The sequence below is a fragment of the Lacerta agilis genome, chromosome 7 (assembly GCF_009819535.1).
Source record: "Lacerta agilis isolate rLacAgi1 chromosome 7, rLacAgi1.pri, whole genome shotgun sequence".
Taxonomy (NCBI): Eukaryota; Metazoa; Chordata; class Lepidosauria; order Squamata; family Lacertidae; genus Lacerta; species Lacerta agilis.
The window spans coordinates 40,834,568-40,848,009 of NC_046318.1; the positions used below are offsets into that span (position 1 = coordinate 40,834,568).

Sequence of the window (13,442 nt, forward strand, 5' to 3'; positions counted from 1 at the left end):
CAGTTTACATCCAAATAAGAATTATTTCACGTAATAATGCACATGTGTCTCTGTTCATACAAAATTCCTATACATTAAAAAGTAAATATGAATGCTTCCCTGCACATATCTCTGTGTTCATATAGGATTCCTATACATTAAAAAGTGGAAATTTAGGGAGATGTACTTGAAGGTAGCAAAATAATGGTACCGTAGCAGGGGAGAACGATGTTTTGGATGTCAGGTCAGAAGAAGATTGGAAGATTCTTGTTGTTTTTTATTAGCTCTCTAACAGCAGGCACTTGGCACTTAAATAACTCTTGACCCAATATGTGACCAGGTGGTGGGAAAAGAAGTGAAAAAATTATACCAGCTTCATCCTTGCATGAGCCCTTCCACAGGGACTTTGCAGATAATATTTGACAGGAATAGACTTGTGAAGTAGAATTAGAGGGCATTATCAGTGTCTGCATGGATAAATGTCCATCAGTCCTCTAAAACATTATGCAGAATGACTAAGTATACTCTTACATATTTATCATGCTATGTCTACCTTGACTTAAATTAGCACTTGCCAAATTTGAAACAAATCACCATAATGTCGATATATTAAGATTGTTTTTTAAAAAGAACCAAACAAATGCCCTGAATGTGATTAATACTATTATACATGCTACTAAATCCTGAATTTCAGTCAAATAAAAATACCAGGTTGAAGAGGCGTTACATGAGCATAGTTTCCCCCCACCAATTCTTTAAAAAGCTATACAAACGTAAAGTGTGCACACTTAAAAACTCATGCATCGCTCATCCTCTTGGTGCTGACCCATGTGTACAGTGATGATGCACAGATGATGGCAATGGGTTGTAATCAGCTAAGTTTTCCTCTCAGTAGTCCTGTTGAAATTAATGGACCTAACCTAGTTCATTAATTTATGTGGGTCTACTCTGAGTTTTTAATGTTTGATTGTTTATATGTGTGTTGGAAGCCACCCAGAGTGGCTGAGGCAACCCAGCCAGATGGACGGGGTATAAATGTTGTTGTTGTTGTTGTTAACTTAGTTGAATGCCATCCAATGCTTACATAAAATGTGTTGATCAATGAGAATTATTAATTTTTCAAACAATACGTAATTCACCTGGAGGGGGTAACATCTAAATTGGATAACTTTTCAGCACAATGCAAAACTATGAATCAATTTAAAAGTTTAAGAGGGTGTGACCTCTTGGTTAGGGCAAGAACCAAGAAGCTAGCTATAACATTCTGGAGAATGTCTTTAGTAGAAATTACAGAAATCACTGCATTACGCTCAAGGTCTAATCTGCTTTCCGTTTTGCATACAATCCAAAATACAAATAGTTAGGCAGACTTTGCAAAGGATGCTAAATGTTACCTAAGATCTGAACACTTTTACCTTTGACTAAGGCAATGTGTCATACCAACAACGCTTGATAGCACAGTCCTAAATGCATCCATTCTGAAGTATTGTATTTACAGAAATCTAATGTGCCATCAAACCTCATGTGCACCTCAAATTTCAAAACCTTGAAACCAAAAAAAGTATTTGCTGGTGCATATATATGCACCACCAAATCTGATGCACATCCTAATTTTTGTGACGTCATTTGGCCAAAATAGATGCACATTACATTCGAGTAAATACTTACTCCCTAGTAAGAGTGAATAGGAATGCAACCTTATAATCTAAAATAAAGAGAGAAGAATTGTGTGTGCTTATGTGTGTATTGTTCATCTCTGATAAGTCTTCTAGTCGGTGGAGGCTCACCCACTGGACCTGCTGGGGCTCAGCCCTCCCACTGAAAATGTCAAACAATTTTTGAAAAATTCCTTTTCAAAAATCTCAAAGCCACACACACTCTTATTTGCTTTTTTATTTTATTTATAAAAATATTTATATACCTCTGTTAATTAAAAAAAGGAGAACAGAGTGGTTCACAACAGTTATACATAATGCAATAAAAATAAATAAAAAAAATCAGAAATCAACTACCGGTAACTATTATGAGATGTATTGTTCATTACCTGCATAAGCCTGGCAAAATAGAAAATAATTCAGCAGGCACTTAAAACTTGCTGAATCTCTATTAGCAGAACATTCCACAGAACTGGGCCAATGACACTAAAGGCTTAATTTCTTGTTGCTGTCAAATGAGCCTCACCAATTCAGGGAATGGCCAATGGTGCTCCTGTAGATGATATCGGTGATTGAGCTGAGGTATAAGGGTTCAGGCAATCCCTGCGGTACCCTGGATCTAAGTTGTTTGGAGCTTTGTAGGTTAATACAAGGAGCTTGGACCTTGGTTTGTAGTAGATGGGCAGCCAGTGCAGATGTTTTAACAATGGTGCCACATGTTGTTGGCAGCATGCCCCCGCCCCGACTACTTCACTCTGCAGCAACTGGAGCTTCTGAACTAGGCCCAAGGGCAGCCCCACATAGAACATATTCGTCTAATTCACTTAGACTACATTGGTTCTAAGAATGCTCAGAGCTGTTTCCCTGATCTCACAGGTAATCAGAGAAGCAACAGGAAGTGGTTCCTACTTTTAGGAATTTCTTCATTCTGTTTAGGGGTGTGTGTGTGTGAGACCTTGCTAGCAAGCAACTGTGAGTCTCTTTCCAAAATTTGTTTTGCTGAATCATTTTGCATTTATTTGTTTTTTAATTGAGGAATTAGAAGGTGCAATAGTGGATGGCTTGTGTGTATGTTACAGTAGACTCTATATAAACCATTTCCCTGCATTCACTCAATAAGAACTGCTGGGTGAGGCAGGGCAGGTAGATCTGAATCGTGAGCAATTCCAGGGTACTTTCCTAGAGTATTTCCAGAAAACTTGTGTGGATCTGTTCAGGGGCATTACAAGGGGGGTGCAGTTCGCCCTGGGTGTCATGCTTTGGGGGGGGGGTGTGACAAAATACCCCTGGGCAGGTCAGTGTGGTGGCACTCACACCCCTGGTGGGTGGATTTTCACGATTGGTGCGATTGCCGTGGTGAAAATCTGCCCACTGGTCGAGCAAATACACCCGGCGATCAGCCTGGCACCCCCCAACGGGGGCGCTTGCATCCTTGGTGGGCAGTTTTATGCAATCGGCGGTCGGATTTTCATGATCAGCAGGCAGCGCTGGCACCCCTGGCAGGCAGTGCTCGCACCCTGCCCGGCAGCGCGGCACACCAGGCGTATTTGTGCGATCAGTAGGCGGATTTTCATGACAACGATCGAGCCAATCGCAAAAATCCGCCCACCGGGGATGCAAGCACCGCCCACCGTATGGGCGCTGTGTTGCACCACCAAGCAGTTTGCCCCACCCCTATGGGCGTTTTGCACCGCACCGGGTGCCGGAGAGGCTTCCTCCGCCACTGGATCTGCTTCCAAGAAACCCCTTCCCTAGCTTTAATTTGGTATATCTTGGGATGGAAAAAATGCTGCCACTATTATTTCTAGCTGGTTTTTTGTGAGTTTGTTAGTGAATTTCTACAATGAAAAATTTGGGCCCTTTGGCTGTTTAGCTATCACTCCACATCCTTCCCCAAACCTGGAAGATATTCTCCCTCATCTCAGACATAACAGAGGCTGATTATGATAAGTCTGGGGTGATGTACTCTAAAGATGAGCACAGATTATTGCTTCATGTTTTCAGAACTGCACCATGCATTGCAAATATGTTCTGCTGTGCCCTGGCTCAAATGAAACAATCACTTTTTTGTCTATTGGTTGGAACAATTTGTTCTCTTAATTTAAAGGAAAAACATTATTTTTATAATGAAAAATAGTTTTTTTTTAAAAAAAAGGGGGTGGGACAGAGGAGACTGCATACAATTGGAAGCAAGTTTTCCTAACATTAAAAAGGATGTGTTTGTTTAGTTTTTTTTAGCAATGATTGTGTAGGACTAGTGTGCCGCGGAACAGTGGTTGAAAAACACTGGTGTAGGTATAAACAATACATGAATTAAAAAATGTATGTCATGTTGTATGGACTAATTTCTAAATAAAATGTATCATATGGTGTCAGTGTTATATAAAAAATTGACTTGGCCCTCCTTACATGGAAGCTCTTCTTCCATTCATAGATGTGAGGAGACAGTGGCACTCTACACATGTGTAATGATACAGTTTTCTAAATAAGTACTATACAGGTTATATACCATGATAATATGATAGCTGGTTAGGGTACTCTCTTGCCGTTCTTCTGATTTTAACTTTCTGATGTGCTCCTCAGTCTTCTTCACATGCCTGCCACCATTGCTGCTTTGGCTTTAGCCTGTCCCTGTCCCTCCTTCTGCCCTTATAGCCTCTTCTTGAGTCCCTTGCCAGTCCTCTTCATAGTCCACCAAAGACTGTTCAACTGACCCCAAACAATGGAAAACCTGGCCTTATATACTGTTCAGCCAGGATCTTCCAACCAATCTATTTGTTTCTGAAAGAATTCCAAGCCATTGTTATGGACCAATAGTTGTGAATGGAATGTTCACCAAATGGCCAATCATAAACTGACATTTGGCTGTTACAGCTCTTACGTAAACAAAAGCCAAGCATGTATACTTCTGCCATCCCCTTGGCAACAGGGAGCAACTGTGACCGTTTACCTGCCAGTTGGCCTACTTTTAGTAGACCTTTAATATTTTGTATCTTACATTCTGTTTATGTTTTGCCATGTATTTTATAATGCTGCTTTGTGTCAAATGTCTTTTGAAGAGCAACTTATGAATCTGTTCAATAAATAATCTGTTACAGCCAGGGGTAAGGGAACCGCTTCAGAATATGGCTGCTTGCTTTAATATAATAACTTGCTAGTCTGACCATATCAAACTGGTGTTAAAAGTTCATTACTGTCTTCCATACAAATCTTCCATACAAAGGACCATACAAATCTCTTCCTTAGTTAAAAGCCTTTTCTGAGGTCTTTCTTCAGGTGTTCCTGAGCTGAGAAGGCTGGCAACCAAAGATGTGTGTTGGCCACTTATGAAACGTTCATTTAGTGCTGATTTGTGGGGGGGGGGTTGGTCCCCTATTCTATTTTTCGGAACACTTTTCCCTCCTGTTGTTGCTATTTTAACTTTGAAATGCAGCTTTTATAATGTAGCAGTTATAAACCACTCTGAAAACTTGGCAGGAAAAAGCTATATATTAATAACTTAAATAAGTATAATGGTGTCTCCCAACTATATGAATAGCATAAACTCCTACCAGGAAAAGTAAAGTGTTGACCTTTGTGGATAATATTGCTGTGGAGCAACTCCCATCCATTACCTCTATCACTTCTTTATCTAAGCCACTGATAGGAGCACTATGGTGGGGAGCAGGTCTCTCCTCTTTCAGTTAAAGACAACTCCAGGTGCTGTGGGAAAAGGGACAATATGTTTCTGGTGCTGAATGAAGCCATGTTGAAAAGAGCGGAGGGAACATTGCTGCCTCCTTTCCATTCTGAACTGCTTCTGTCCTTGTTGTTGTTTAGACGTTTAGTCGTGTCCGACTCTTCGTGACCCCATGGCCAGAGCACGCCAGGCACTCCTGTCTTCCACTTCCTCCCTCAGTTTGGTCAGACTCATGTTGGTAGCTTCGAGAACAGTGTCCAACCATCTCGTCCTCTGTCGTCCCCTTCTCCTTGTGCCCTCAATCTTTCCTAACATCAGGGTATTTTCCAGGGAGTCTTCTCTTCTCATGAGGTGGCCAAAGTATTGGAACCTCAGCTTCAGGATCTGTCCTTCCAGTGAGCACTCAGGGCTGATTTCCTTAAGGATCTGTCCTTCCAGTGAGCACTCAGGGCTGATTTCCTTAAGGATCTGTCCTTCCAGTGAGCACTCAGGGCTGATTTCCTTCTGTCCTAGCTTTGGCCTTTGACCAAGTTGCAGCTTGTTTACTTTAAAACAGGTTCCTCCCCTACCAGTAGAGCCCATATACAGGGCCCTACATGCTCTGGGGAACCACTGAAAACTTAGACATGGTTTTATTTTATCCCCCATGCTGTTTGGCATCTACATGAACCCACTGAGTGGGGTATTCCAGAGTTTTGGAATATGTTGTCAGCAATATGCTGATGACACACCACTTTACTTCACCTTTACATCTGCAGTTGAGGCAGTGGATATGCTGGACCATTGTCTTGCCTCATTAATGGAATCGATGAGAGCCAACAAAGTGCAGCTCAAGCCGGATAACACTGAGGCACTGTAAGTGGGTGATTCCCAGATGGATGGGAGATAGTCTGCTCTTGATGGGGTTACACTCTCTCTGAAGGCTTGGGTACATACTTTAGGGGTACTTCCAGGTGTGTACCTGGGGGTTGGCAAAACGCCCCCCCCAAGGGTGCAGGCCCACAGAGGATGCAGAAATCATCCCAGATTGCTGATAGAGATTGCCTGGATGACACTTGCCTTGGAAGAATTTGAGATTAGGGTGTGGAGGGGTTGGGTGACTGGATGGCAGGTGTTGCTACCACCATCTTTTTGATGCCCGCTTGCCAACTGGGTGCAGGGGAGGGGACCCTGGAGGCAGTGGTGGAGGCTTTTAACTCCTCCAAGCCCATCTTGATGACACAGACAGACAGACAGACAGAGAGGGAGGGAGGGAGGGAGAGGCAGAGAGAGAGAGAGAGAGAGAGAGAGAGAGAGAGAGAGAGAGAGAGAGAAATGAAATGGTGGAGGAGTGATGGGCCTCTCCACCTTTCTTTCTCTAAGGAGTTCTTGTTGCTGTTAAATGCGGGGCTGGGAGAGAGAAGAGTGCATTTCTACTCTCCCCATTTGCACGTGTGAGTGTGGGTGTGTACCTAATTCTTTCTCCACCTGCTCCCTGAGCTACCCTTCTGTAGTGAAGGGTGCAAGTGTGTATTGGACGCAAACAGTACACCCTTTCTCTTCCCTTCCCCCATGTCTTCTCCATCTTCCCAATAATCTTGCCCCAGTTTTTTAACTGGCAGAGTTCAGTCAGTTAAGCCAGAGATTTCACCTTGCGCAGTGATGGGATTAACTGACTGAACTCTGCCAGTTAAAAAGAAATTTAAAAGGTTTCACGAAAGTGCATCCAACGAAGGCCCGTATATTCCTCCTGAACAGAGCTTTAGAAAAGAAATAGATACAGTTTATGACACAATTTTAACAGAAATGAAGCCATGATATGAGGCCATGTCAGCTTTATCATCAGAAGTCTCTCTCTCTCTCTTTTTTTTTTGTCTGGAAAGAACTTGAAGAATCTGAGTTTAAGTGAGCTGGGAAAAAGTGCTGCTGACTTTGGACTTCACTACTCATTATAGACATTGTGAAGCATGTGTCTGAATTGGAAGTGTTCAAAGCACAAGTGCAGGAGCTGAACAAGGAATCAGAGTCAGCAGCTCCCCTGGATTTGCTGAGCACTGTCAATACAAGAGTACTATCTGGATGATATTTCTCCAAATATCAAGACTGCACTTCAAATTATGTAACCTTAGTAGTGATTGTGGCATTTTGTGAATGCAGCTTTAGCAAACTTAAGTTGATAAACGATTATCTTCATTCTGCAATGAGCCAAGAAATATTGACCAGCCTTGCCCATATTATCCATCAAACACAATAATGGGTCTTTTCTGCGGTGATTCCCCATTTCTGGAATGCTCTCCCCAAGGATTCTCACCTAGCACCTTCATTACATACCTTAGACACACTGGGGAAAGATAGCATACGCAGGTCAAAGAAGAATAAAATCAGTCTTTTAAGTGTTTGGTTATTGTTCTGTGGCAGCAAGTAACCTTGTACCATTTTGTTGTTGTCGTTCATTTACAAGATGTTAAAAGATTTAAAAGATGTCATCACTATATTAGATATGCTTCCATATGAGTAAGTATGGTGTGAACCCTATTTAGATGCATAGAAAAATATGTATGAAAAGCTTAAAAAACTGTGCTGTGCATGTGGAAAGTTAATGATCACTACATATTGCTAGTAGATCTACAGACATCTGGGTAGGTATAAAAATTAAGAAAAAAATAATTATAATTATAAGAGGAATATAATATACCGGTAATAAATGTGTAACACAGCAATATTAGCATTCAGAAACACTTCTTTAAATAATACAAGTCCCTCAGTCTTAGTTAAACAAGGAATACCCAATTTTAGCTATTGTTAAAGTCTACATTTTTTAAACAAAAAAACTATATTATAAAATAGTAAAACAAATATAATAAACCACAACACAACAACCAAGTGCCAAATAAAGCCAGAAATAAAGGTTTTTGTTTGGAATAAGAATCCTACCATAGTTTACTTTATTGGCTGTGACACAACATTGTGGTTTACAAATTTACAAATATATCACTGGGTCTGAAAAACTCTATCCTGCATGTTGACTAGTTTTTCCCTGGGGATTTTAATACAGGATAATCTTAAAACATTTTGTAGCAAATTAGCTAAAATGTATATAAAAGAAGTACAGCCACCCTTTACAAAAGAATTTTGGGATAATAAAACAATCAACCTAGTAATTGATTTGAATTTTGGTGGCCAAGGGATAAGATTGCCACAAGTAACAAAATCCAAGTTGATAAACTTGATTGAGCAAAACAACAGAGATCATTTAACTGCTCACATTTTGATGGGGCAATGTTTTAATGTTGGCAATCTTGTTATACATTACATGTAAGCTTGCAGTAACACTTCATAATGATCTAATATTTTTCAAAGGCAAAAGATAAAAGACGTACCTCTGACCCAATTATCAAGCTGGAGCATTAAGCAGAAAAGCTAATATATCTGATTAATTTATTTTGGATTGATTCTAGGAATTCCCTATCATGATGCTGCCAAATAAAAAGCAATTGACTTTTCTCTGGATATTTTTAATGCTGGTGAAACCAGATTGTCCTTTCTATCTCTTAAAAGCTAGAACAGGAATGCTACTAATATTTTTGAATTTTATGGTCAACTTAAAGAGAATTCAAATGTTTCTATGGAAATTTAGTGCCTATTTAAACCTTCTGGATTTGCTCTGTCTCAATGCCATCAGTATACCATTTGCAAAGAGGATGAGAATGTCCAAAATCTGGCTTTTTATTCAGATAATGGAAGAGTTTTTTATTTATTTTTGGCTTCCATGCTCCAGCTATGCCAGAGCGTGGGACACAAAGACGGGCGCTTTTTGGTTCCTCGCTGTGACATGAGTCAATTGGCTCACACCAGAGCACAGAACCAGAAAACAGCTGCGAAGCCTACCATGTCCCCTTGTGTCGCTACTCTTCTTCCTCCTTCTGTCACAGCAATTCCGGAAGCTGGCTTCTGGAAATAGGTCTGCTGGGCCAGCAGAGGAGGAGGTGGTTGCAGCCAAAGGCAGGAGATGGGGTGAGCAGCATGAGTGAAGGAGCAGAGATGGGGCGGGGGGGTGAAGGAAGAAGTGCAGAGATGGGGCGGGTAGTGCAGAGATATGGTGGGTGGCTGGGTGAGCGAAGGAGCACAAAGGTGGGGCAGGGTGGGTAGTGCCAAGATCAGGTGGTTGGGTGAAGGAAGGAGTGCCTTTTGTTTTCTGTTCTGCTCAGTTGACTATGTTGTAGTTGTGATGCCATGCGGTGTCCCCTAGACTCAGTGCAGTGGACTGGTCGTGCTGCCCTAAATCTGCCTCTGCAATGCTCACTACAGGTGGCTGACTTTAAATGCAGTTTAGAAATTACAATTGATAAAAAGAGGCTGCCAGGATGATAACATGAACCAGGTTATCAAACTAGATGATATTACAGCTCTAATATCCTATTCCTAATTTTAATGACTTGCACCCTTTTCCTCCAGCCCCACACTTCAGGCTACCTGTTGCAGAAGAGTCACTAGACATGCAGCAGTCTCTCTCTCTCTCTCTCTCTCTCTCTCTCTCTCTCTCTCTCTCTCTCTCTCATTGGGGGATGCTGGGAAGAGTTAGGAAGCTCATGTTCCACCCACTCCCCTCCGTGGGCAGATCCATGGATCCAAACCAATCTGTTCTATCCTTGAGTCTTATTTCAGAGCTTTTCCAAATGTTCTATTTTTTATTGTTGTGTTCCTTTTAACATAAGCTCCTTACAGAAAACAATTTGAAAAGCAGAGTATAAATACCTTTAATAAATAAAACTTAACTTTTCTTGGACATTAAAATTTATCTTACCAGAATATAAAGATATGTTCGAAATTATCAGTCAGATTGACTAAGCTGAAGTAGATCACCATTAAAATTCCACAAAAGTTAATGACAGATTTTAGAAATACTTAAAATGTTGATGTGTTTTAATTGGAAACATCCTGTATAGGCTTCTAAAGAGTGCTTGCATGTGCTACAAGACGTGATTATCACCTGTGATAGTTGACAAAACTCAAGCGCGGGAGGGAGGCAGGCGGAGAGGCGGCACGCTGGGGGCACCGAGGGATCACCGCGCCACGGCAGCCGATCCCTCTAAGACGGCCCTAGTTTTAAAATGTTGTATAGGAAGCACCTCATACTTGCACACATCATACAATAATTATAATCAGTCAGACATTTCTGATCATTATTTCTCAGAAGGTGATCACGTTCATGCACTTACATGTGCTTTCTTAAATTCTTGGCTCACATGACTTAAAAATCTCCTGTTTTGACAGTGACCAAATACACATGTCTAAAATTATGTTTCTTCAGCCCCTTTGGGATCTTTTGGCATCTTAGCAGTAAGCATAAATCATAGCCATTCTATTTGGCTGAATTAATGTATGTTCATGATAAAAGACCATAGCAAGTGAAATTCAGCAAATGAATGGTGTTGTAGTGGTATGTAAAGCAGCCATAAGATCAACTAAGAAATCCCAAATTGCATAAGTTTGAAGATCTGCACAGAGCAGTCATTAAGCATTGTTCTTCACTTGTGTAATTTCATTTCATTAAGTATTTGCATACTAATAGGAAGCTTTGGTTACATGTCTCCCATTGTGAGTGATGGCTAACCACTCCCTCCCTCCCTCCCCAGACCTAGTGTTTACTTGTAAACTCACCCACATTTGCCTAGGCAAAGCCCCAAAGAAGCTTAAATGCTCTCGGCTGCAATAAACTATGGCAAAAATGAGATGAATAATGAATGTATTTTGCCATAAGGACAGTCTATTTGCTTTTTCACCTTACGAGGTAAGCTCATAGTGATCATAAGACTAGGACAACTTTTTTAAAAAATTAGAAGACGTTACTATGTATTATACATTTCATTTATGTGACTTTATTAAATGTACGCTTGCATATAGTGAATATATGTATATGTATATACTTTTTTGTTGTTCTCAGGTAACTATTTGATTTTATCTGCACTAAACCAACATGAAATAGTGGAAGATGAGTCCATGCTTGTTCTCCTGGGGATATTATTAAGGCATTGGCTGTTGATGATATTTCATATGGTAATTTGTCTATTGTGTGTAACAGGAAACCAAATAGATAATTTGAGCAGGCAGTAGAGAATTCCTTTTACGATTTTCATTCTTGTGAAGTATATTATAAATCTATCAGTATGTGTATGCTATGGAAAAGGTTTTACAGTAAGTGACCAATTTTTATTTTGGAAAATGTGAACTATTAAATGCTTTGGTTGAATTAAAACATATGCTGGTACATTAACTCTACAATGAGTCAGAAAACACCACAAGAAGACTGCACATCAATTTCTATTAATGATCTCTTGAGGGGAAACCGGAATAGTCTCAACGCAATTTAATAAGTGATCAAAACAATATTTTAATAAAGCTGCCAATATTCATTTTTGAAATAGATTAAATTTAATACAGCTATTTAATCTGTTAATTTTAGCCTTACTTTTCTCTCTCTTTCTAATTCTCTTTTTCTGCCAGCAGTGCTATAGCCCTCTTGTAATGTACTCTGATTTTAATTTCATTCTTGCTCTAATGAGCTAGTATAGGAGTGTTGAGCTAGAATCAAGAAGACCCAGATTCATGCTTTCTCTGCCTAATCTATCTCATAATGATCCTTATGAAAGATGGGAGGTGAAACCCATGAGCTCTTTAGAAGAAGGGTAGGTTAAAATGTTATACACACATTGAATCCTAAATTCAGCCACTGTTAAGCGGCTTGTTTTCCCCATTTGTCTATTGGTTTTACAGCAGTCACTGCTTTAATTAGCCTGTATCAGGGTGAGGATAACCAGGGTATGTCTGTCAAGGGTCATAGCCAGGGCCAGGACCTGCTAATAAAAGACAACAACAACAACAACAACAACAACAACAACAACAACAACAACAACAACAACGGATGTACAATGAAATCCATAATTTGCTCACAGTAGCCTCTTTTAGATAGATCTGTGTTCTGCAGTGTAACAATCACAGAACTGAGTTTGTGAGGGGGGGTGTAGAGATACATCCAACAGCTGGCTGCTGTGACCATGTTACATTGGTAGCTTCTAGCTACTAGCCTTTATTATTGCTTGAAGGGGTATCCTCATAGGAATCCATAAAACTGGGGCCATTTTCCATGCCATTCTACAGGCTTCAGGTAGTTTAAAGAGGCTGGTGATTCCTGACAATCAGCCGATTCCACTTTTATAGGGCTGAGGCCTTGCATGTCTCCTCTTTTGCAGGCTTCTCTGCTTTTCATTCAGACCAGAATTAAACACAGTCATTCCCAGTGCATTGCCTCCTGGGCCTCTCTATATCCCCATTTCCCATTATTTCTGCTCTCCAGTGTTGTGGGCCTGGCTTATAAAGCCTGGACAGTGGTTTTCATTAGCAACCATTGGTTTCATGATTTTGCCGTCAGGGCTTTTTCAAAAACCAACTGAAAATGAGAGCTGTCCACAAATAAATTCCATCACTTGCTGTCCATACTCTCTGCTTTATTTTGGAATGGTCCACATTTGGTCCAGGTAGCTACTGTGTATGTTGGAGTTGGTAGCTACTGTGTATGTTGGTCCAGGTAGCTACTGTGTATGTTGGAATAAATTACAGCAGTGTACAGAAACAGTCTGGTGTGACTTCTGGTTGAAAGGATAAAAAGGCAAGGTATCCCATGACAGACACAGCCATTCTGAGTATAGGTTTTACCTATGGCCAAGATGGAGCCAACAGGTTAACACTACTAGCACATGCTGTTACAGACCCAGTTTGTAGTGGAATTGGGTTGTGAACTTTAAACAACAGGCTTGCTATGCATGCCAAGGTTGACCAGGTCTGAGACACTTAGTGCAGGATCCTTTCTTTGCAAAAAGGGAAAGCAAGAATACCAGACAAGAAATAAGGGTTCAAAGCTTTATTTACTGCCAAAGTGTTACAGCAAGGGTGATCTCTCCCCAATGAATGACCCTGGAAATGAGGAATAGAAATTGGAATGAAGGAATAATCCTACCAATAAACCTTTCTTCATAGAGTACACACACAAAATGTATACTCATACAAGTACACATACCAAGGAACCGGGCTAGGGATCCTGTAACAAGCAAAAATATGGAGGACAGTGAAAACTTCAAATAAATCTCTGAAAT

General features: G+C 40.6%; 1 protein-coding gene across 3 annotated transcripts in view; it reads left to right on the forward strand.

The window, feature by feature from the left end:
• The window catches only part of DLGAP1 (DLG associated protein 1), a 131,704-nt gene that overhangs the window by 32,755 nt on the left and 85,507 nt on the right, over window positions 1-13,442 (forward strand). The gene's annotated exons all lie outside the window — the stretch shown is intronic.